Source organism: Schistocerca gregaria, unplaced genomic scaffold (assembly GCF_023897955.1).
Source record: "Schistocerca gregaria isolate iqSchGreg1 unplaced genomic scaffold, iqSchGreg1.2 ptg000359l, whole genome shotgun sequence".
In the NCBI taxonomy this organism is placed as follows: domain Eukaryota; kingdom Metazoa; phylum Arthropoda; class Insecta; order Orthoptera; family Acrididae; genus Schistocerca; species Schistocerca gregaria.
This window is the reverse complement of record NW_026061817.1, coordinates 513,574-532,001: the sequence shown is the minus strand read 5'-3', so window position 1 is coordinate 532,001 and position 18,428 is coordinate 513,574. Positions and strand designations below refer to the sequence as shown.

At 51.6% G+C, this 18,428-nt stretch overlaps 26 non-coding genes across 26 annotated transcripts; all 26 read right to left on the bottom strand.

Moving 5' to 3' along the window:
- Positions 1-969: 969 nt before the first annotated feature.
- Positions 970-1,051, bottom strand: Trnas-aga (transfer RNA serine (anticodon AGA)). Its single transcript has one exon. It is a non-coding gene; the product is annotated as a tRNA-Ser (tRNA).
- A 145-nt stretch (positions 1,052-1,196) lies between these two features.
- Positions 1,197-1,269, bottom strand: Trnak-uuu (transfer RNA lysine (anticodon UUU)). Its single transcript has one exon. It is a non-coding gene; the product is annotated as a tRNA-Lys (tRNA).
- Positions 1,270-1,930: 661 nt separating this feature from the next.
- Trnam-cau (transfer RNA methionine (anticodon CAU)) lies at positions 1,931-2,003 on the bottom strand. Its single transcript has one exon. It is a non-coding gene; the product is annotated as a tRNA-Met (tRNA).
- Positions 2,004-3,040: 1,037 nt separating this feature from the next.
- Positions 3,041-3,122, bottom strand: Trnas-aga (transfer RNA serine (anticodon AGA)). Its single transcript has one exon. It is a non-coding gene; the product is annotated as a tRNA-Ser (tRNA).
- A 145-nt stretch (positions 3,123-3,267) lies between these two features.
- On the bottom strand, positions 3,268-3,340 carry Trnak-uuu (transfer RNA lysine (anticodon UUU)). Its single transcript has one exon. It is a non-coding gene; the product is annotated as a tRNA-Lys (tRNA).
- A 661-nt stretch (positions 3,341-4,001) lies between these two features.
- Trnam-cau (transfer RNA methionine (anticodon CAU)) lies at positions 4,002-4,074 on the bottom strand. The gene has a single exon. It is a non-coding gene; the product is annotated as a tRNA-Met (tRNA).
- Positions 4,075-5,110: 1,036 nt separating this feature from the next.
- Positions 5,111-5,192, bottom strand: Trnas-aga (transfer RNA serine (anticodon AGA)). Its single transcript has one exon. It is a non-coding gene; the product is annotated as a tRNA-Ser (tRNA).
- A 145-nt stretch (positions 5,193-5,337) lies between these two features.
- Positions 5,338-5,410, bottom strand: Trnak-uuu (transfer RNA lysine (anticodon UUU)). Its single transcript has one exon. It is a non-coding gene; the product is annotated as a tRNA-Lys (tRNA).
- A 661-nt stretch (positions 5,411-6,071) lies between these two features.
- Trnam-cau (transfer RNA methionine (anticodon CAU)) lies at positions 6,072-6,144 on the bottom strand. The gene has a single exon. It is a non-coding gene; the product is annotated as a tRNA-Met (tRNA).
- A 1,036-nt stretch (positions 6,145-7,180) lies between these two features.
- On the bottom strand, positions 7,181-7,262 carry Trnas-aga (transfer RNA serine (anticodon AGA)). Its single transcript has one exon. It is a non-coding gene; the product is annotated as a tRNA-Ser (tRNA).
- Positions 7,263-7,407: 145 nt separating this feature from the next.
- Trnak-uuu (transfer RNA lysine (anticodon UUU)) lies at positions 7,408-7,480 on the bottom strand. Its single transcript has one exon. It is a non-coding gene; the product is annotated as a tRNA-Lys (tRNA).
- A 661-nt stretch (positions 7,481-8,141) lies between these two features.
- On the bottom strand, positions 8,142-8,214 carry Trnam-cau (transfer RNA methionine (anticodon CAU)). The gene has a single exon. It is a non-coding gene; the product is annotated as a tRNA-Met (tRNA).
- Positions 8,215-9,250: 1,036 nt separating this feature from the next.
- Positions 9,251-9,332, bottom strand: Trnas-aga (transfer RNA serine (anticodon AGA)). Its single transcript has one exon. It is a non-coding gene; the product is annotated as a tRNA-Ser (tRNA).
- A 145-nt stretch (positions 9,333-9,477) lies between these two features.
- On the bottom strand, positions 9,478-9,550 carry Trnak-uuu (transfer RNA lysine (anticodon UUU)). The gene has a single exon. It is a non-coding gene; the product is annotated as a tRNA-Lys (tRNA).
- Positions 9,551-10,220: 670 nt separating this feature from the next.
- Positions 10,221-10,293, bottom strand: Trnam-cau (transfer RNA methionine (anticodon CAU)). The gene has a single exon. It is a non-coding gene; the product is annotated as a tRNA-Met (tRNA).
- A 1,034-nt stretch (positions 10,294-11,327) lies between these two features.
- On the bottom strand, positions 11,328-11,409 carry Trnas-aga (transfer RNA serine (anticodon AGA)). The gene has a single exon. It is a non-coding gene; the product is annotated as a tRNA-Ser (tRNA).
- Positions 11,410-11,554: 145 nt separating this feature from the next.
- Positions 11,555-11,627, bottom strand: Trnak-uuu (transfer RNA lysine (anticodon UUU)). Its single transcript has one exon. It is a non-coding gene; the product is annotated as a tRNA-Lys (tRNA).
- Positions 11,628-12,297: 670 nt separating this feature from the next.
- Positions 12,298-12,370, bottom strand: Trnam-cau (transfer RNA methionine (anticodon CAU)). The gene has a single exon. It is a non-coding gene; the product is annotated as a tRNA-Met (tRNA).
- Positions 12,371-13,405: 1,035 nt separating this feature from the next.
- On the bottom strand, positions 13,406-13,487 carry Trnas-aga (transfer RNA serine (anticodon AGA)). The gene has a single exon. It is a non-coding gene; the product is annotated as a tRNA-Ser (tRNA).
- Positions 13,488-13,632: 145 nt separating this feature from the next.
- Positions 13,633-13,705, bottom strand: Trnak-uuu (transfer RNA lysine (anticodon UUU)). Its single transcript has one exon. It is a non-coding gene; the product is annotated as a tRNA-Lys (tRNA).
- Positions 13,706-14,375: 670 nt separating this feature from the next.
- On the bottom strand, positions 14,376-14,448 carry Trnam-cau (transfer RNA methionine (anticodon CAU)). The gene has a single exon. It is a non-coding gene; the product is annotated as a tRNA-Met (tRNA).
- A 1,034-nt stretch (positions 14,449-15,482) lies between these two features.
- On the bottom strand, positions 15,483-15,564 carry Trnas-aga (transfer RNA serine (anticodon AGA)). Its single transcript has one exon. It is a non-coding gene; the product is annotated as a tRNA-Ser (tRNA).
- A 145-nt stretch (positions 15,565-15,709) lies between these two features.
- On the bottom strand, positions 15,710-15,782 carry Trnak-uuu (transfer RNA lysine (anticodon UUU)). The gene has a single exon. It is a non-coding gene; the product is annotated as a tRNA-Lys (tRNA).
- A 670-nt stretch (positions 15,783-16,452) lies between these two features.
- On the bottom strand, positions 16,453-16,525 carry Trnam-cau (transfer RNA methionine (anticodon CAU)). Its single transcript has one exon. It is a non-coding gene; the product is annotated as a tRNA-Met (tRNA).
- Positions 16,526-17,560: 1,035 nt separating this feature from the next.
- Positions 17,561-17,642, bottom strand: Trnas-aga (transfer RNA serine (anticodon AGA)). The gene has a single exon. It is a non-coding gene; the product is annotated as a tRNA-Ser (tRNA).
- A 145-nt stretch (positions 17,643-17,787) lies between these two features.
- On the bottom strand, positions 17,788-17,860 carry Trnak-uuu (transfer RNA lysine (anticodon UUU)). Its single transcript has one exon. It is a non-coding gene; the product is annotated as a tRNA-Lys (tRNA).
- Positions 17,861-18,428: the final 568 nt, after the last annotated feature.

Below are 18,428 nucleotides of genomic sequence, written 5' to 3'. Positions count from 1 at the left end.
TGAAGGATCTATTGTCTTGCTACACGTACGAAACTCGGTAAGTCTCACATATTAGAGATAGACAGTTTGCGCTTTCTGAAGAATCTGTTGTCTTGCTACACGTGCTGTCCCGACTCTCTAGATTAAACTGCAGCCGCAGCTATACAGCTATAAGGTCCTGAGGCTGACCCATCTCAAGCGAGCAATCCGCGCGGCAGCATTGTTGCCACAAGAGCAAAATAATGCATCGACCGGGAATCGTGCCGGCATACCTTAAGATTATGAGACTTAGGCGCTGCCTACTGCACTACTGAGTCACAAACCACTCAACTACAGATGCTCGACAAGCTACCCGTGCTTTCCAAGCAGCTGTCGGCAGGGAAACTGGGATTGCCACCCAGCGACGTCGAAAAAGGGGCTAAACTCGCGAAGTCCCCCACTACACTGCCTTAAAACGACCGTTCATCACTATCGTGTGAGTAACCTTGCGTCAGCGGCGACGAGTCTTGCCCAAAGACGTAGCGTGCTTGGAGGCGCTGCCCGAATGCGTGTGGATGCACCCTCCTACCTCGTAATGCGCCTGCAGCTCCTATAGCCGTGGGCCGCTGTGGGCGGGCGGGAAGCCGACACAGCGCGGCGTTGCGAGCAGCGGCAGTGCGGTGGTGTTGTACTGTTGAGCATAGTTGCCTTCCAAGCAGTTGATCCGGGTACGATTCCCGGCCACCGCAAGTGGCGCTAATTTTTCCGTATCATTATGTGGGCTCCTGCTGTTAAATTAAGGTTTTTTTTTTTTTTTTTCGTCGTTGCACCATCCTGTAGTATGTCCCGACTTGTCCCGACTTTGCTCGGCTGACGCGAAAGCTGACGCTTGGAAATCGCCCTTATCTAAAGGACAGGCACTATAAACGGCTGTGAGAGGTGAGGTGTGGCGAGGTACCAAAACGCGATATTTTCTGCTTCTTCTTCCAAAACAAGAAAAGAAAAATCCGACGCAGTCGGTAGGACTCGAACCTACGCTCCCAGAGGGAATCTGATTTCTAGTCAGACGCCTTAACCACTCGGCCACGACTGCTTGTCCAACAGGTGCCCCTCGAATCGTGAAAAACCCAACCGGTTGCGTCTGCGCAGAATGCCGACAGGAAACGTAAAACCGTGCACTGATTACGACAGGGCTACTATCGCTACGAGACGAGCCATTATGGAAGCGTTAAAATCTTCGGCCGGACAGGGACTCGAACCCTGGACCCTTAGGTTAAAAGCCTAATGCTCTACCGACTGAGCTATCCGGGCTTTCGCTTGTTGTGGTTGGAGCGGTTTCAAGCAACGTGATTAAGTGGAAGGTGTGTGTAGGCTTCTGGCGCTACTGGCGACTGCACCGACTACTCACTGACGCTGGTAGCAGCCCAACAGCGGACCAGTGCCTCTTCTCCCTTTATTCCGGTGCTGACAGTAACTGCATCACGTGCCTGCTTTCCCCGATTGCGTTCGGTTGAAGCCAAGGAAGAAGGGCGACCAACGACAGTTCGAAGACCAAAACATGGAGCGTTGTGTGCGCAAATAGTTCCGTTCCGGTACCGGGAATCGAAGCCGGACCTGTTGAGTGAAAGCCAGGTATCCTAGCCACTAGACCAAACAGGACTTGCTCTACACCGGTGAGATTTACTCCGTCTCTTATTGTATTTTGTGCTGAATCTGGACTCAGTGCTGTTCTCTGCTTGCGATCATATCCGCGCCTACAGACCGGCATGGCGCACAGTTCAAAATTGACTGTCCATTGCTGTGTGCATCGCATTTTGTTTGTAACACGGAGGAGAAATATCAAAGTTGTTACGTCGTCATAATTGGAAGTAAACATTTTGACGCTGAGGCGTGGACTCCGTGTGGATAACGGACAACAGTTAAGTTCGTTCCCTAGCAACAGCAACGCAGTCATGATGTACAGAAAATTAAATGCCCCAGGTGAGGATCGAACTCACGACCTTAAGATTATGAGACTTACGCGCTGCCTACTGCGCTACCGAGGCACGCCGGAGACGTCCTCGAAGGAAACTCGCTAAGTCTCACATTTTAGAGAAAGACAGTTTGCGCTTTCTGAAGGATCTATTGTCTTGCTACACGTACGAAACTCGGTAAGTCTCACATATTAGAGATAGACAGTTTGCGCTTTCTGAAGAATCTGTTGTCTTGCTACACGTGCTGTCCCGACTCTCTAGATTAAACTGCAGCCGCAGCTATACAGCTATAAGGTCCTGAGGCTGACCCATCTCAAGCGAGCAATCCGCGCGGCAGCATTGTTGCCACAAGAGCAAAATAATGCATCGACCGGGAATCGTGCCGGCATACCTTAAGATTATGAGACTTAGGCGCTGCCTACTGCACTACTGAGTCACAAACCACTCAACTACAGATGCTCGACAAGCTACCCGTGCTTTCCAAGCAGCTGTCGGCAGGGAAACTGGGATTGCCACCCAGCGACGTCGAAAAAGGGGCTAAACTCGCGAAGTCCCCCACTACACTGCCTTAAAACGACCGTTCATCACTATCGTGTGAGTAACCTTGCGTCAGCGGCGACGAGTCTTGCCCAAAGACGTAGCGTGCTTGGAGGCGCTGCCCGAATGCGTGTGGATGCACCCTCCTACCTCGTAATGCGCCTGCAGCTCCTATAGCCGTGGGCCGCTGTGGGCGGGCAGGAAGCCGACACAGCGCGGCGTTGCGAGCAGCGGCAGTGCGGTGGTGTTGTACTGTTGAGCATAGTTGCCTTCCAAGCAGTTGATCCGGGTACGATTCCCGGCCACCGCAAGTGGCGCTAATTTTTCCGTATCATTATGTGGGCTCCTGCTGTTAAATTAAGGTTTTTTTTTTTTTTTTTCGTCGTTGCACCATCCTGTAGTATGTCCCGACTTGTCCCGACTTTGCTCGGCTGACGCGAAAGCTGACGCTTGGAAATCGCCCTTATCTAAAGGACAGGCACTATAAACGGCTGTGAGAGGTGAGGTGTGGCGAGGTACCAAAACGCGATATTTTCTGCTTCTTCTTCCAAAACAAGAAAAGAAAAATCCGACGCAGTCGGTAGGACTCGAACCTACGCTCCCAGAGGGAATCTGATTTCTAGTCAGACGCCTTAACCACTCGGCCACGACTGCTTGTCCAACAGGTGCCCCTCGAATCGTGAAAAACCCAACCGGTTGCGTCTGCGCAGAATGCCGACAGGAAACGTAAAACCGTGCACTGATTACGACAGGGCTACTATCGCTACGAGACGAGCCATTATGGAAGCGTTAAAATCTTCGCCCGGACAGGGACTCGAACCCTGGACCCTTAGGTTAAAAGCCTAATGCTCTACCGACTGAGCTATCCGGGCTTTCGCTTGTTGTGGTTGGAGCGGTTTCAAGCAACGTGATTAAGTGGAAGGTGTGTGTAGGCTTCTGGCGCTACTGGCGACTGCACCGACTACTCACTGACGCTGGTAGCAGCCCAACAGCGGACCAGTGCCTCTTCTCCCTTTATTCCGGTGCTGACAGTAACTGCATCACGTGCCTGCTTTCCCCGATTGCGTTCGGTTGAAGCCAAGGAAGAAGGGCGACCAACGACAGTTCGAAGACCAAAACATGGAGCGTTGTGTGCGCAAATAGTTCCGTTCCGGTACCGGGAATCGAAGCCGGACCTGTTGAGTGAAAGCCAGGTATCCTAGCCACTAGACCAAACAGGACTTGCTCTACACCGGTGAGATTTACTCCGTCTCTTATTGTATTTTGTGCTGAATCTGGACTCAGTGCTGTTCTCTGCTTGCGATCATATCCGCGCCTACAGACCGGCATGGCGCACAGTTCAAAATTGACTGTCCATTGCTGTGTGCATCGCATTTTGTTTGTAACACGGAGGAGAAATATCAAAGTTGTTACGTCGTCATAATTGGAAGTAAACATTTTGACGCTGAGGCGTGGACTCCGTGTGGATAACGGACAACAGTTAAGTTCGTTCCCTAGCAACAGCAACGCAGTCATGATGTACAGAAAATTAAATGCCCCAGGTGAGGATCGAACTCACGACCTTAAGATTATGAGACTTACGCGCTGCCTACTGCGCTACCGAGGCACGCCGGAGACGTCCTCGAAGGAAACTCGCTAAGTCTCACATTTTAGAGAAAGACAGTTTGCGCTTTCTGAAGGATCTATTGTCTTGCTACACGTACGAAACTCGGTAAGTCTCACATATTAGAGATAGACAGTTTGCGCTTTCTGAAGAATCTGTTGTCTTGCTACACGTGCTGTCCCGACTCTCTAGATTAAACTGCAGCCGCAGCTATACAGCTATAAGGTCCTGAGGCTGACCCATCTCAAGCGAGCAATCCGCGCGGCAGCATTGTTGCCACAAGAGCAAAATAATGCATCGACCGGGAATCGTGCCGGCATACCTTAAGATTATGAGACTTAGGCGCTGCCTACTGCACTACTGAGTCACAAACCACTCAACTACAGATGCTCGACAAGCTACCCGTGCTTTCCAAGCAGCTGTCGGCAGGGAAACTGGGATTGCCACCCAGCGACGTCGAAAAAGGGGCTAAACTCGCGAAGTCCCCCACTACACTGCCTTAAAACGACCGTTCATCACTATCGTGTGAGTAACCTTGCGTCAGCGGCGACGAGTCTTGCCCAAAGACGTAGCGTGCTTGGAGGCGCTGCCCGAATGCGTGTGGATGCACCCTCCTACCTCGTAATGCGCCTGCAGCTCCTATAGCCGTGGGCCGCTGTGGGCGGGCAGGAAGCCGACACAGCGCGGCGTTGCGAGCAGCGGCAGTGCGGTGGTGTTGTACTGTTGAGCATAGTTGCCTTCCAAGCAGTTGATCCGGGTACGATTCCCGGCCACCGCAAGTGGCGCTAATTTTTCCGTATCATTATGTGGGCTCCTGCTGTTAAATTAAGGTTTTTTTTTTTTTTTTCGTCGTTGCACCATCCTGTAGTATGTCCCGACTTGTCCCGACTTTGCTCGGCTGACGCGAAAGCTGACGCTTGGAAATCGCCCTTATCTAAAGGACAGGCACTATAAACGGCTGTGAGAGGTGAGGTGTGGCGAGGTACCAAAACGCGATATTTTCTGCTTCTTCTTCCAAAACAAGAAAAGAAAAATCCGACGCAGTCGGTAGGACTCGAACCTACGCTCCCAGAGGGAATCTGATTTCTAGTCAGACGCCTTAACCACTCGGCCACGACTGCTTGTCCAACAGGTGCCCCTCGAATCGTGAAAAACCCAACCGGTTGCGTCTGCGCAGAATGCCGACAGGAAACGTAAAACCGTGCACTGATTACGACAGGGCTACTATCGCTACGAGACGAGCCATTATGGAAGCGTTAAAATCTTCGCCCGGACAGGGACTCGAACCCTGGACCCTTAGGTTAAAAGCCTAATGCTCTACCGACTGAGCTATCCGGGCTTTCGCTTGTTGTGGTTGGAGCGGTTTCAAGCAACGTGATTAAGTGGAAGGTGTGTGTAGGCTTCTGGCGCTACTGGCGACTGCACCGACTACTCACTGACGCTGGTAGCAGCCCAACAGCGGACCAGTGCCTCTTCTCCCTTTATTCCGGTGCTGACAGTAACTGCATCACGTGCCTGCTTTCCCCGATTGCGTTCGGTTGAAGCCAAGGAAGAAGGGCGACCAACGACAGTTCGAAGACCAAAACATGGAGCGTTGTGTGCGCAAATAGTTCCGTTCCGGTACCGGGAATCGAAGCCGGACCTGTTGAGTGAAAGCCAGGTATCCTAGCCACTAGACCACACAGGACTTGCTCTACAGCGGTGAGATTTACTCCGTCTCTTATTGTATTTTGTGCTGAATCTGGACTCAGTGCTGTTCTCTGCTTGCGATCATATCCGCGCCTACAGACCGGCATGGCGCACAGTTCAAAATTGACTGTCCATTGCTGTGTGCATCGCATTTTGTTTGTAACACGGAGGAGAAATATCAAAGTTGTTACGTCGTCATAATTGGAAGTAAACATTTTGACGCTGAGGCGTGGACTCCGTGTGGATAACGGACAACAGTTAAGTTCGTTCCCTAGCAACAGCAACGCAGTCATGATGTACAGAAAATTAAATGCCCCAGGTGAGGATCGAACTCACGACCTTAAGATTATGAGACTTACGCGCTGCCTACTGCGCTACCGAGGCACGCCGGAGACGTCCTCGAAGGAAACTCGCTAAGTCTCACATTTTAGAGAAAGACAGTTTGCGCTTTCTGAAGGATCTATTGTCTTGCTACACGTACGAAACTCGGTAAGTCTCACATATTAGAGATAGACAGTTTGCGCTTTCTGAAGAATCTGTTGTCTTGCTACACGTGCTGTCCCGACTCTCTAGATTAAACTGCAGCCGCAGCTATACAGCTATAAGGTCCTGAGGCTGACCCATCTCAAGCGAGCAATCCGCGCGGCAGCATTGTTGCCACAAGAGCAAAATAATGCATCGACCGGGAATCGTGCCGGCATACCTTAAGATTATGAGACTTAGGCGCTGCCTACTGCACTACTGAGTCACAAACCACTCAACTACAGATGCTCGACAAGCTACCCGTGCTTTCCAAGCAGCTGTCGGCAGGGAAACTGGGATTGCCACCCAGCGACGTCGAAAAAGGGGTTAAACTCGCGAAGTCCCCCACTACACTGCCTTAAAACGACCGTTCATTACTATCGTGTGAGTAACCTTGCGTCAGCGGCGACGAGTCTTGCCCAAAGACGTAGCGTGCTTGGAGGCGCTGCCCGAATGCGTGTGGATGCACCCTCCTACCTCGTAATGCGCCTGCAGCTCCTATAGCCGTGGGCCGCTGTGGGCGGGCGGGAAGCCGACACATCGCGGCGTTGCGAGCAGCGGCAGTGCGGTGGTGTTGTACTGTTGAGCATAGTTGCCTTCCAAGCAGTTGATCCGGGTACGATTCCCGGCCACCGCAAGTGGCGCTAATTTTTCCGTATCATTATGTGGGCTCCTGCTGTTAAATTAAGGTTTTTTTTTTTTTTTTCGTCGTTGCACCATCCTGTAGTATGTCCCGACTTGTCCCGACTTTGCTCGGCTGACGCGAAAGCTGACGCTTGGAAATCGCCCTTATCTAAAGGACAGGCACTATAAACGGCTGTGAGAGGTGAGGTGTGGCGAGGTACCAAAACGCGATATTTTCTGCTTCTTCTTCCAAAACAAGAAAAGAAAAATCCGACGCAGTCGGTAGGACTCGAACCTACGCTCCCAGAGGGAATCTGATTTCTAGTCAGACGCCTTAACCACTCGGCCACGACTGCTTGTCCAACAGGTGCCCCTCGAATCGTGAAAAACCCAACCGGTTGCGTCTGCGCAGAATGCCGACAGGAAACGTAAAACCGTGCACTGATTACGACAGGGCTACTATCGCTACGAGACGAGCCATTATGGAAGCGTTAAAATCTTCGGCCGGACAGGGACTCGAACCCTGGACCCTTAGGTTAAAAGCCTAATGCTCTACCGACTGAGCTATCCGGGCTTTCGCTTGTTGTGGTTGGAGCGGTTTCAAGCAACGTGATTAAGTGGAAGGTGTGTGTAGGCTTCTGGCGCTACTGGCGACTGCACCGACTACTCACTGACGCTGGTAGCAGCCCAACAGCGGACCAGTGCCTCTTCTCCCTTTATTCCGGTGCTGACAGTAACTGCATCACGTGCCTGCTTTCCCCGATTGCGTTCGGTTGAAGCCAAGGAAGAAGGGCGACCAACGACAGTTCGAAGACCAAAACATGGAGCGTTGTGTGCGCAAATAGTTCCGTTCCGGTACCGGGAATCGAAGCCGGACCTGTTGAGTGAAAGCCAGGTATCCTAGCCACTAGACCACACAGGACTTGCTCTACAGCGGTGAGATTTACTCCGTCTCTTATTGTATTTTGTGCTGAATCTGGACTCAGTGCTGTTCTCTGCTTGCGATCATATCCGCGCCTACAGACCGGCATGGCGCACAGTTCAAAATTGACTGTCCATTGCTGTGTGCATCGCATTTTGTTTGTAACACGGAGGAGAAATATCAAAGTTGTTACGTCGTCATAATTGGAAGTAAACATTTTGACGCTGAGGCGTGGACTCCGTGTGGATAACGGACAACAGTTAAGTTCGTTCCCTAGCAACAGCAACGCAGTCATGATGTACAGAAAATTAAATGCCCCAGGTGAGGATCGAACTCACGACCTTAAGATTATGAGACTTACGCGCTGCCTACTGCGCTACCGAGGCACGCCGGAGACGTCCTCGAAGGAAACTCGCTAAGTCTCACATTTTAGAGAAAGACAGTTTGCGCTTTCTGAAGGATCTATTGTCTTGCTACACGTACGAAACTCGGTAAGTCTCACATATTAGAGATAGACAGTTTGCGCTTTCTGAAGAATCTGTTGTCTTGCTACACGTGCTGTCCCGACTCTCTAGATTAAACTGCAGCCGCAGCTATACAGCTATAAGGTCCTGAGGCTGACCCATCTCAAGCGAGCAATCCGCGCGGCAGCATTGTTGCCACAAGAGCAAAATAATGCATCGACCGGGAATCGTGCCGGCATACCTTAAGATTATGAGACTTAGGCGCTGCCTACTGCACTACTGAGTCACAAACCACTCACCTACAGATGCTCGACAAGCTACCCGTGCTTTCCAAGCAGCTGTCGGCAGGGAAACTGGGATTGCCACCCAGCGACGTCGAAAAAGGGGCTAAACTCGCGAAGTCCCCCACTACACTGCCTTAAAACGACCGTTCATCACTATCGTGTGAGTAACCTTGCGTCAGCGGCGACGAGTCTTGCCCAAAGACGTAGCGTGCTTGGAGGCGCTGCCCGAATGCGTGTGGATGCACCCTCCTACCTCGTAATGCGCCTGCAGCTCCTATAGCCGTGGGCCGCTGTGGGCGGGCGGGAAGCCGACACAGCGCGGCGTTGCGAGCAGCGGCAGTGCGGTGGTGTTGTACTGTTGAGCATAGTTGCCTTCCAAGCAGTTGATCCGGGTACGATTCCCGGCCACCGCAAGTGGCGCTAATTTTTCCGTATCATTATGTGGGCTCCTGCTGTTAAATTAAGGTTTTTTTTTTTTTTTTCGTCGTTGCACCATCCTGTAGTATGTCCCGACTTGTCCCGACTTTGCTCGGCTGACGCGAAAGCTGACGCTTGGAAATCGCCCTTATCTAAAGGACAGGCACTATAAACGGCTGTGAGAGGTGAGGTGTGGCGAGGTACCAAAACGCGATATTTTCTGCTTCTTCTTCCAAAACAAGAAAAGAAAAATCCGACGCAGTCGGTAGGACTCGAACCTACGCTCCCAGAGGGAATCTGATTTCTAGTCAGACGCCTTAACCACTCGGCCACGACTGCTTGTCCAACAGGTGCCCCTCGAATCGTGAAAAACCCAACCGGTTGCGTCTGCGCAGAATGCCGACAGGAAACGTAAAACCGTGCCCTGATTACGACAGGGCTACTATCGCTACGAGACGAGCCATTATGGAAGCGTTAAAATCTTCGGCCGGACAGGGACTCGAACCCTGGACCCTTAGGTTAAAAGCCTAATGCTCTACCGACTGAGCTATCCGGGCTTTCGCTTGTTGTGGTTGGAGCGGTTTCAAGCAACGTGATTAAGTGGAAGGTGTGTGTAGGCTTCTGGCGCTACTGGCGACTGCACCGACTACTCACTGACGCTGGTAGCAGCCCAACAGCGGACCAGTGCCTCTTCTCCCTTTATTCCGGTGCTGACAGTAACTGCATCACGTGCCTGCTTTCCCCGATTGCGTTCGGTTGAAGCCAAGGAAGAAGGGCGACCAACGACAGTTCGAAGACCAAAACATGGAGCGTTGTGTGCGCAAATAGTTCCGTTCCGGTACCGGGAATCGAAGCCGGACCTGTTGAGTGAAAGCCAGGTATCCTAGCCACTAGACCACACAGGACTTGCTCTACAGCGGTGAGATTTACTCCGTCTCTTATTGTATTTTGTGCTGAATCTGGACTCAGTGCTGTTCTCTGCTTGCGATCATATCCGCGCCTACAGACCGGCATGGCGCACAGTTCAAAATTGACTGTCCATTGCTGTGTGCATCGCATTTTGTTTGTAACACGGAGGAGAAATATCAAAGTTGTTACGTCGTCATAATTGGAAGTAAACATTTTGACGCTGAGGCGTGGACTCCGTGTGGATAACGGACAACAGTTAAGTTCGTTCCCTAGCAACAGCAACGCCCTTAATGCAGCCATGATGTACAGAAAATTAAATGCCCCAGGTGAGGATCGAACTCACGACCTTAAGATTATGAGACTTACGCGCTGCCTACTGCGCTACCGAGGCACGCCGGAGACGTCCTCGAAGGAAACTCGCTAAGTCTCACATTTTAGAGAAAGACAGTTTGCGCTTTCTGAAGGATCTATTGTCTTGCTACACGTACGAAACTCGGTAAGTCTCACATATTAGAGATAGACAGTTTGCGCTTTCTGAAGAATCTGTTGTCTTGCTACACGTGCTGTCCCGACTCTCTAGATTAAACTGCAGCCGCAGCTATACAGCTATAAGGTCCTGAGGCTGACCCATCTCAAGCGAGCAATCCGCGCGGCAGCATTGTTGCCACAAGAGCAAAATAATGCATCGACCGGGAATCGTGCCGGCATACCTTAAGATTATGAGACTTAGGCGCTGCCTACTGCACTACTGAGTCACAAACCACTCAACTACAGATGCTCGACAAGCTACCCGTGCTTTCCAAGCAGCTGTCGGCAGGGAAACTGGGATTGCCACCCAGCGACGTCGAAAAAGGGGTTAAACTCGCGAAGTCCCCCACTACACTGCCTTAAAACGACCGTTCATTACTATCGTGTGAGTAACCTTGCGTCAGCGGCGACGAGTCTTGCCCAAAGACGTAGCGTGCTTGGAGGCGCTGCCCGAATGCGTGTGGATGCACCCTCCTACCTCGTAATGCGCCTGCAGCTCCTATAGCCGTGGGCCGCTGTGGGCGGGCGGGAAGCCGACACATCGCGGCGTTGCGAGCAGCGGCAGTGCGGTGGTGTTGTACTGTTGAGCATAGTTGCCTTCCAAGCAGTTGATCCGGGTACGATTCCCGGCCACCGCAAGTGGCGCTAATTTTTCCGTATCATTATGTGGGCTCCTGCTGTTAAATTAAGGTTTTTTTTTTTTTTCGTCGTTGCACCATCCTGTAGTATGTCCCGACTTGTCCCGACTTTGCTCGGCTGACGCGAAAGCTGACGCTTGGAAATCGCCCTTATCTAAAGGACAGGCACTATAAACGGCTGTGAGAGGTGAGGTGTGGCGAGGTACCAAAACGCGATATTTTCTGCTTCTTCTTCCAAAACAAGAAAAGAAAAATCCGACGCAGTCGGTAGGACTCGAACCTACGCTCCCAGAGGGAATCTGATTTCTAGTCAGACGCCTTAACCACTCGGCCACGACTGCTTGTCCAACAGGTGCCCCTCGAATCGTGAAAAACCCAACCGGTTGCGTCTGCGCAGAATGCCGACAGGAAACGTAAAACCGTGCCCTGATTACGACAGGGCTACTATCGCTACGAGACGAGCCATTATGGAAGCGTTAAAATCTTCGGCCGGACAGGGACTCGAACCCTGGACCCTTAGGTTAAAAGCCTAATGCTCTACCGACTGAGCTATCCGGGCTTTCGCTTGTTGTGGTTGGAGCGGTTTCAAGCAACGTGATTAAGTGGAAGGTGTGTGTAGGCTTCTGGCGCTACTGGCGACTGCACCGACTACTCACTGACGCTGGTAGCAGCCCAACAGCGGACCAGTGCCTCTTCTCCCTTTATTCCGGTGCTGACAGTAACTGCATCACGTGCCTGCTTTCCCCGATTGCGTTCGGTTGAAGCCAAGGAAGAAGGGCGACCAACGACAGTTCGAAGACCAAAACATGGAGCGTTGTGTGCGCAAATAGTTCCGTTCCGGTACCGGGAATCGAAGCCGGACCTGTTGAATGAAAGCCAGGTATCCTAGCCACTAGACCACACAGGACTTGCTCTACAGCGGTGAGATTTACTCCGTCTCTTATTGTATTTTGTGCTGAATCTGGACTCAGTGCTGTTCTCTGCTTGCGATCATATCCGCGCCTACAGACCGGCATGGCGCACAGTTCAAAATTGACTGTCCATTGCTGTGTGCATCGCATTTTGTTTGTAACACGGAGGAGAAATATCAAAGTTGTTACGTCGTCATAATTGGAAGTAAACATTTTGACGCTGAGGCGTGGACTCCGTGTGGATAACGGACAACAGTTAAGTTCGTTCCCTAGCAACAGCAACGCCCTTAATGCAGCCATGATGTACAGAAAATTAAATGCCCCAGGTGAGGATCGAACTCACGACCTTAAGATTATGAGACTTACGCGCTGCCTACTGCGCTACCGAGGCACGCCGGAGACGTCCTCGAAGGAAACTCGCTAAGTCTCACATTTTAGAGAAAGACAGTTTGCGCTTTCTGAAGGATCTATTGTCTTGCTACACGTACGAAACTCGGTAAGTCTCACATATTAGAGATAGACAGTTTGCGCTTTCTGAAGAATCTGTTGTCTTGCTACACGTGCTGTCCCGACTCTCTAGATTAAACTGCAGCCGCAGCTATACAGCTATAAGGTCCTGAGGCTGACCCATCTCAAGCGAGCAATCCGCGCGGCAGCATTGTTGCCACAAGAGCAAAATAATGCATCGACCGGGAATCGTGCCGGCATACCTTAAGATTATGAGACTTAGGCGCTGCCTACTGCACTACTGAGTCACAAACCACTCAACTACAGATGCTCGACAAGCTACCCGTGCTTTCCAAGCAGCTGTCGGCAGGGAAACTGGGATTGCCACCCAGCGACGTCGAAAAAGGGGTTAAACTCGCGAAGTCCCCCACTACACTGCCTTAAAACGACCGTTCATTACTATCGTGTGAGTAACCTTGCGTCAGCGGCGACGAGTCTTGCCCAAAGACGTAGCGTGCTTGGAGGCGCTGCCCGAATGCGTGTGGATGCACCCTCCTACCTCGTAATGCGCCTGCAGCTCCTATAGCCGTGGGCCGCTGTGGGCGGGCGGGAAGCCGACACATCGCGGCGTTGCGAGCAGCGGCAGTGCGGTGGTGTTGTACTGTTGAGCATAGTTGCCTTCCAAGCAGTTGATCCGGGTACGATTCCCGGCCACCGCAAGTGGCGCTAATTTTTCCGTATCATTATGTGGGCTCCTGCTGTTAAATTAAGGTTTTTTTTTTTTTTTCGTCGTTGCACCATCCTGTAGTATGTCCCGACTTGTCCCGACTTTGCTCGGCTGACGCGAAAGCTGACGCTTGGAAATCGCCCTTATCTAAAGGACAGGCACTATAAACGGCTGTGAGAGGTGAGGTGTGGCGAGGTACCAAAACGCGATATTTTCTGCTTCTTCTTCCAAAACAAGAAAAGAAAAATCCGACGCAGTCGGTAGGACTCGAACCTACGCTCCCAGAGGGAATCTGATTTCTAGTCAGACGCCTTAACCACTCGGCCACGACTGCTTGTCCAACAGGTGCCCCTCGAATCGTGAAAAACCCAACCGGTTGCGTCTGCGCAGAATGCCGACAGGAAACGTAAAACCGTGCCCTGATTACGACAGGGCTACTATCGCTACGAGACGAGCCATTATGGAAGCGTTAAAATCTTCGGCCGGACAGGGACTCGAACCCTGGACCCTTAGGTTAAAAGCCTAATGCTCTACCGACTGAGCTATCCGGGCTTTCGCTTGTTGTGGTTGGAGCGGTTTCAAGCAACGTGATTAAGTGGAAGGTGTGTGTAGGCTTCTGGCGCTACTGGCGACTGCACCGACTACTCACTGACGCTGGTAGCAGCCCAACAGCGGACCAGTGCCTCTTCTCCCTTTATTCCGGTGCTGACAGTAACTGCATCACGTGCCTGCTTTCCCCGATTGCGTTCGGTTGAAGCCAAGGAAGAAGGGCGACCAACGACAGTTCGAAGACCAAAACATGGAGCGTTGTGTGCGCAAATAGTTCCGTTCCGGTACCGGGAATCGAAGCCGGACCTGTTGAGTGAAAGCCAGGTATCCTAGCCACTAGACCACACAGGACTTGCTCTACAGCGGTGAGATTTACTCCGTCTCTTATTGTATTTTGTGCTGAATCTGGACTCAGTGCTGTTCTCTGCTTGCGATCATATCCGCGCCTACAGACCGGCATGGCGCACAGTTCAAAATTGACTGTCCATTGCTGTGTGCATCGCATTTTGTTTGTAACACGGAGGAGAAATATCAAAGTTGTTACGTCGTCATAATTGGAAGTAAACATTTTGACGCTGAGGCGTGGACTCCGTGTGGATAACGGACAACAGTTAAGTTCGTTCCCTAGCAACAGCAACGCCCTTAATGCAGCCATGATGTACAGAAAATTAAATGCCCCAGGTGAGGATCGAACTCACGACCTTAAGATTATGAGACTTACGCGCTGCCTACTGCGCTACCGAGGCACGCCGGAGACGTCCTCGAAGGAAACTCGCTAAGTCTCACATTTTAGAGAAAGACAGTTTGCGCTTTCTGAAGGATCTATTGTCTTGCTACACGTACGAAACTCGGTAAGTCTCACATATTAGAGATAGACAGTTTGCGCTTTCTGAAGAATCTGTTGTCTTGCTACACGTGCTGTCCCGACTCTCTAGATTAAACTGCAGCCGCAGCTATACAGCTATAAGGTCCTGAGGCTGACCCATCTCAAGCGAGCAATCCGCGCGGCAGCATTGTTGCCACAAGAGCAAAATAATGCATCGACCGGGAATCGTGCCGGCATACCTTAAGATTATGAGACTTAGGCGCTGCCTACTGCACTACTGAGTCACAAACCACTCAACTACAGATGCTCGACAAGCTACCCGTGCTTTCCAAGCAGCTGTCGGCAGGGAAACTGGGATTGCCACCCAGCGACGTCGAAAAAGGGGTTAAACTCGCGAAGTCCCCCACTACACTGCCTTAAAACGACCGTTCATTACTATCGTGTGAGTAACCTTGCGTCAGCGGCGACGAGTCTTGCCCAAAGACGTAGCGTGCTTGGAGGCGCTGCCCGAATGCGTGTGGATGCACCCTCCTACCTCGTAATGCGCCTGCAGCTCCTATAGCCGTGGGCCGCTGTGGGCGGGCGGGAAGCCGACACATCGCGGCGTTGCGAGCAGCGGCAGTGCGGTGGTGTTGTACTGTTGAGCATAGTTGCCTTCCAAGCAGTTGATCCGGGTACGATTCCCGGCCACCGCAAGTGGCGCTAATTTTTCCGTATCATTATGTGGGCTCCTGCTGTTAAATTAAGGTTTTTTTTTTTTTTCGTCGTTGCACCATCCTGTAGTATGTCCCGACTTGTCCCGACTTTGCTCGGCTGACGCGAAAGCTGACGCTTGGAAATCGCCCTTATCTAAAGGACAGGCACTATAAACGGCTGTGAGAGGTGAGGTGTGGCGAGGTACCAAAACGCGATATTTTCTGCTTCTTCTTCCAAAACAAGAAAAGAAAAATCCGACGCAGTCGGTAGGACTCGAACCTACGCTCCCAGAGGGAATCTGATTTCTAGTCAGACGCCTTAACCACTCGGCCACGACTGCTTGTCCAACAGGTGCCCCTCGAATCGTGAAAAACCCAACCGGTTGCGTCTGCGCAGAATGCCGACAGGAAACGTAAAACCGTGCCCTGATTACGACAGGGCTACTATCGCTACGAGACGAGCCATTATGGAAGCGTTAAAATCTTCGGCCGGACAGGGACTCGAACCCTGGACCCTTAGGTTAAAAGCCTAATGCTCTACCGACTGAGCTATCCGGGCTTTCGCTTGTTGTGGTTGGAGCGGTTTCAAGCAACGTGATTAAGTGGAAGGTGTGTGTAGGCTTCTGGCGCTACTGGCGACTGCACCGACTACTCACTGACGCTGGTAGCAGCCCAACAGCGGACCAGTGCCTCTTCTCCCTTTATTCCGGTGCTGACAGTAACTGCATCACGTGCCTGCTTTCCCCGATTGCGTTCGGTTGAAGCCAAGGAAGAAGGGCGACCAACGACAGTTCGAAGACCAAAACATGGAGCGTTGTGTGCGCAAATAGTTCCGTTCCGGTACCGGGAATCGAAGCCGGACCTGTTGAATGAAAGCCAGGTATCCTAGCCACTAGACCACACAGGACTTGCTCTACAGCGGTGAGATTTACTCCGTCTCTTATTGTATTTTGTGCTGAATCTGGACTCAGTGCTGTTCTCTGCTTGCGATCATATCCGCGCCTACAGACCGGCATGGCGCACAGTTCAAAATTGACTGTCCATTGCTGTGTGCATCGCATTTTGTTTGTAACACGGAGGAGAAATATCAAAGTTGTTACGTCGTCATAATTGGAAGTAAACATTTTGACGCTGAGGCGTGGACTCCGTGTGGATAACGGACAACAGTTAAGTTCGTTCCCTAGCAACAGCAACGCCCTTAATGCAGCCATGATGTACAGAAAATTAAATGCCCCAGGTGAGGATCGAACTCACGACCTTAAGATTATGAGACTTACGCGCTGCCTACTGCGCTACCGAGGCACGCCGGAGACGTCCTCGAAGGAAACTCGCTAAGTCTCACATTTTAGAGAAAGACAGTTTGCGCTTTCTGAAGGATCTATTGTCTTGCTACACGTACGAAACTCGGTAAGTCTCACATATTAGAGATAGACAGTTTGCGCTTTCTGAAGAATCTGTTGTCTTGCTACACGTGCTGTCCCGACTCTCTAGATTAAACTGCAGCCGCAGCTATACAGCTATAAGGTCCTGAGGCTGACCCATCTCAAGCGAGCAATCCGCGCGGCAGCATTGTTGCCACAAGAGCAAAATAATGCATCGACCGGGAATCGTGCCGGCATACCTTAAGATTATGAGACTTAGGCGCTGCCTACTGCACTACTGAGTCACAAACCACTCAACTACAGATGCTCGACAAGCTACCCGTGCTTTCCAAGCAGCTGTCGGCAGGGAAACTGGGATTGCCACCCAGCGACGTCGAAAAAGGGGTTAAACTCGCGAAGTCCCCCACTACACTGCCTTAAAACGACCGTTCATTACTATCGTGTGAGTAACCTTGCGTCAGCGGCGACGAGTCTTGCCCAAAGACGTAGCGTGCTTGGAGGCGCTGCCCGAATGCGTGTGGATGCACCCTCCTACCTCGTAATGCGCCTGCAGCTCCTATAGCCGTGGGCCGCTGTGGGCGGGCGGGAAGCCGACACATCGCGGCGTTGCGAGCAGCGGCAGTGCGGTGGTGTTGTACTGTTGAGCATAGTTGCCTTCCAAGCAGTTGATCCGGGTACGATTCCCGGCCACCGCAAGTGGCGCTAATTTTTCCGTATCATTATGTGGGCTCCTGCTGTTAAATTAAGGTTTTTTTTTTTTTTTCGTCGTTGCACCATCCTGTAGTATGTCCCGACTTGTCCCGACTTTGCTCGGCTGACGCGAAAGCTGACGCTTGGAAATCGCCCTTATCTAAAGGACAGGCACTATAAACGGCTGTGAGAGGTGAGGTGTGGCGAGGTACCAAAACGCGATATTTTCTGCTTCTTCTTCCAAAACAAGAAAAGAAAAATCCGACGCAGTCGGTAGGACTCGAACCTACGCTCCCAGAGGGAATCTGATTTCTAGTCAGACGCCTTAACCACTCGGCCACGACTGCTTGTCCAACAGGTGCCCCTCGAATCGTGAAAAACCCAACCGGTTGCGTCTGCGCAGAATGCCGACAGGAAACGTAAAACCGTGCCCTGATTACGACAGGGCTACTATCGCTACGAGACGAGCCATTATGGAAGCGTTAAAATCTTCGGCCGGACAGGGACTCGAACCCTGGACCCTTAGGTTAAAAGCCTAATGCTCTACCGACTGAGCTATCCGGGCTTTCGCTTGTTGTGGTTGGAGCGGTTTCAAGCAACGTGATTAAGTGGAAGGTGTGTGTAGGCTTCTGGCGCTACTGGCGACTGCACCGACTACTCACTGACGCTGGTAGCAGCCCAACAGCGGACCAGTGCCTCTTCTCCCTTTATTCCGGTGCTGACAGTAACTGCATCACGTGCCTGCTTTCCCCGATTGCGTTCGGTTGAAGCCAAGGAAGAAGGGCGACCAACGACAGTTCGAAGACCAAAACATGGAGCGTTGTGTGCGCAAATAGTTCCGTTCCGGTACCGGGAATCGAAGCCGGACCTGTTGAGTGAAAGCCAGGTATCCTAGCCACTAGACCACACAGGACTTGCTCTACAGCGGTGAGATTTACTCCGTCTCTTATTGTATTTTGTGCTGAATCTGGACTCAGTGCTGTTCTCTGCTTGCGATCATATCCGCGCCTACAGACCGGCATGGCGCACAGTTCAAAATTGACTGTCCATTGCTGTGTGCATCGCATTTTGTTTGTAACACGGAGGAGAAATATCAAAGTTGTTACGTCGTCATAATTGGAAGTAAACATTTT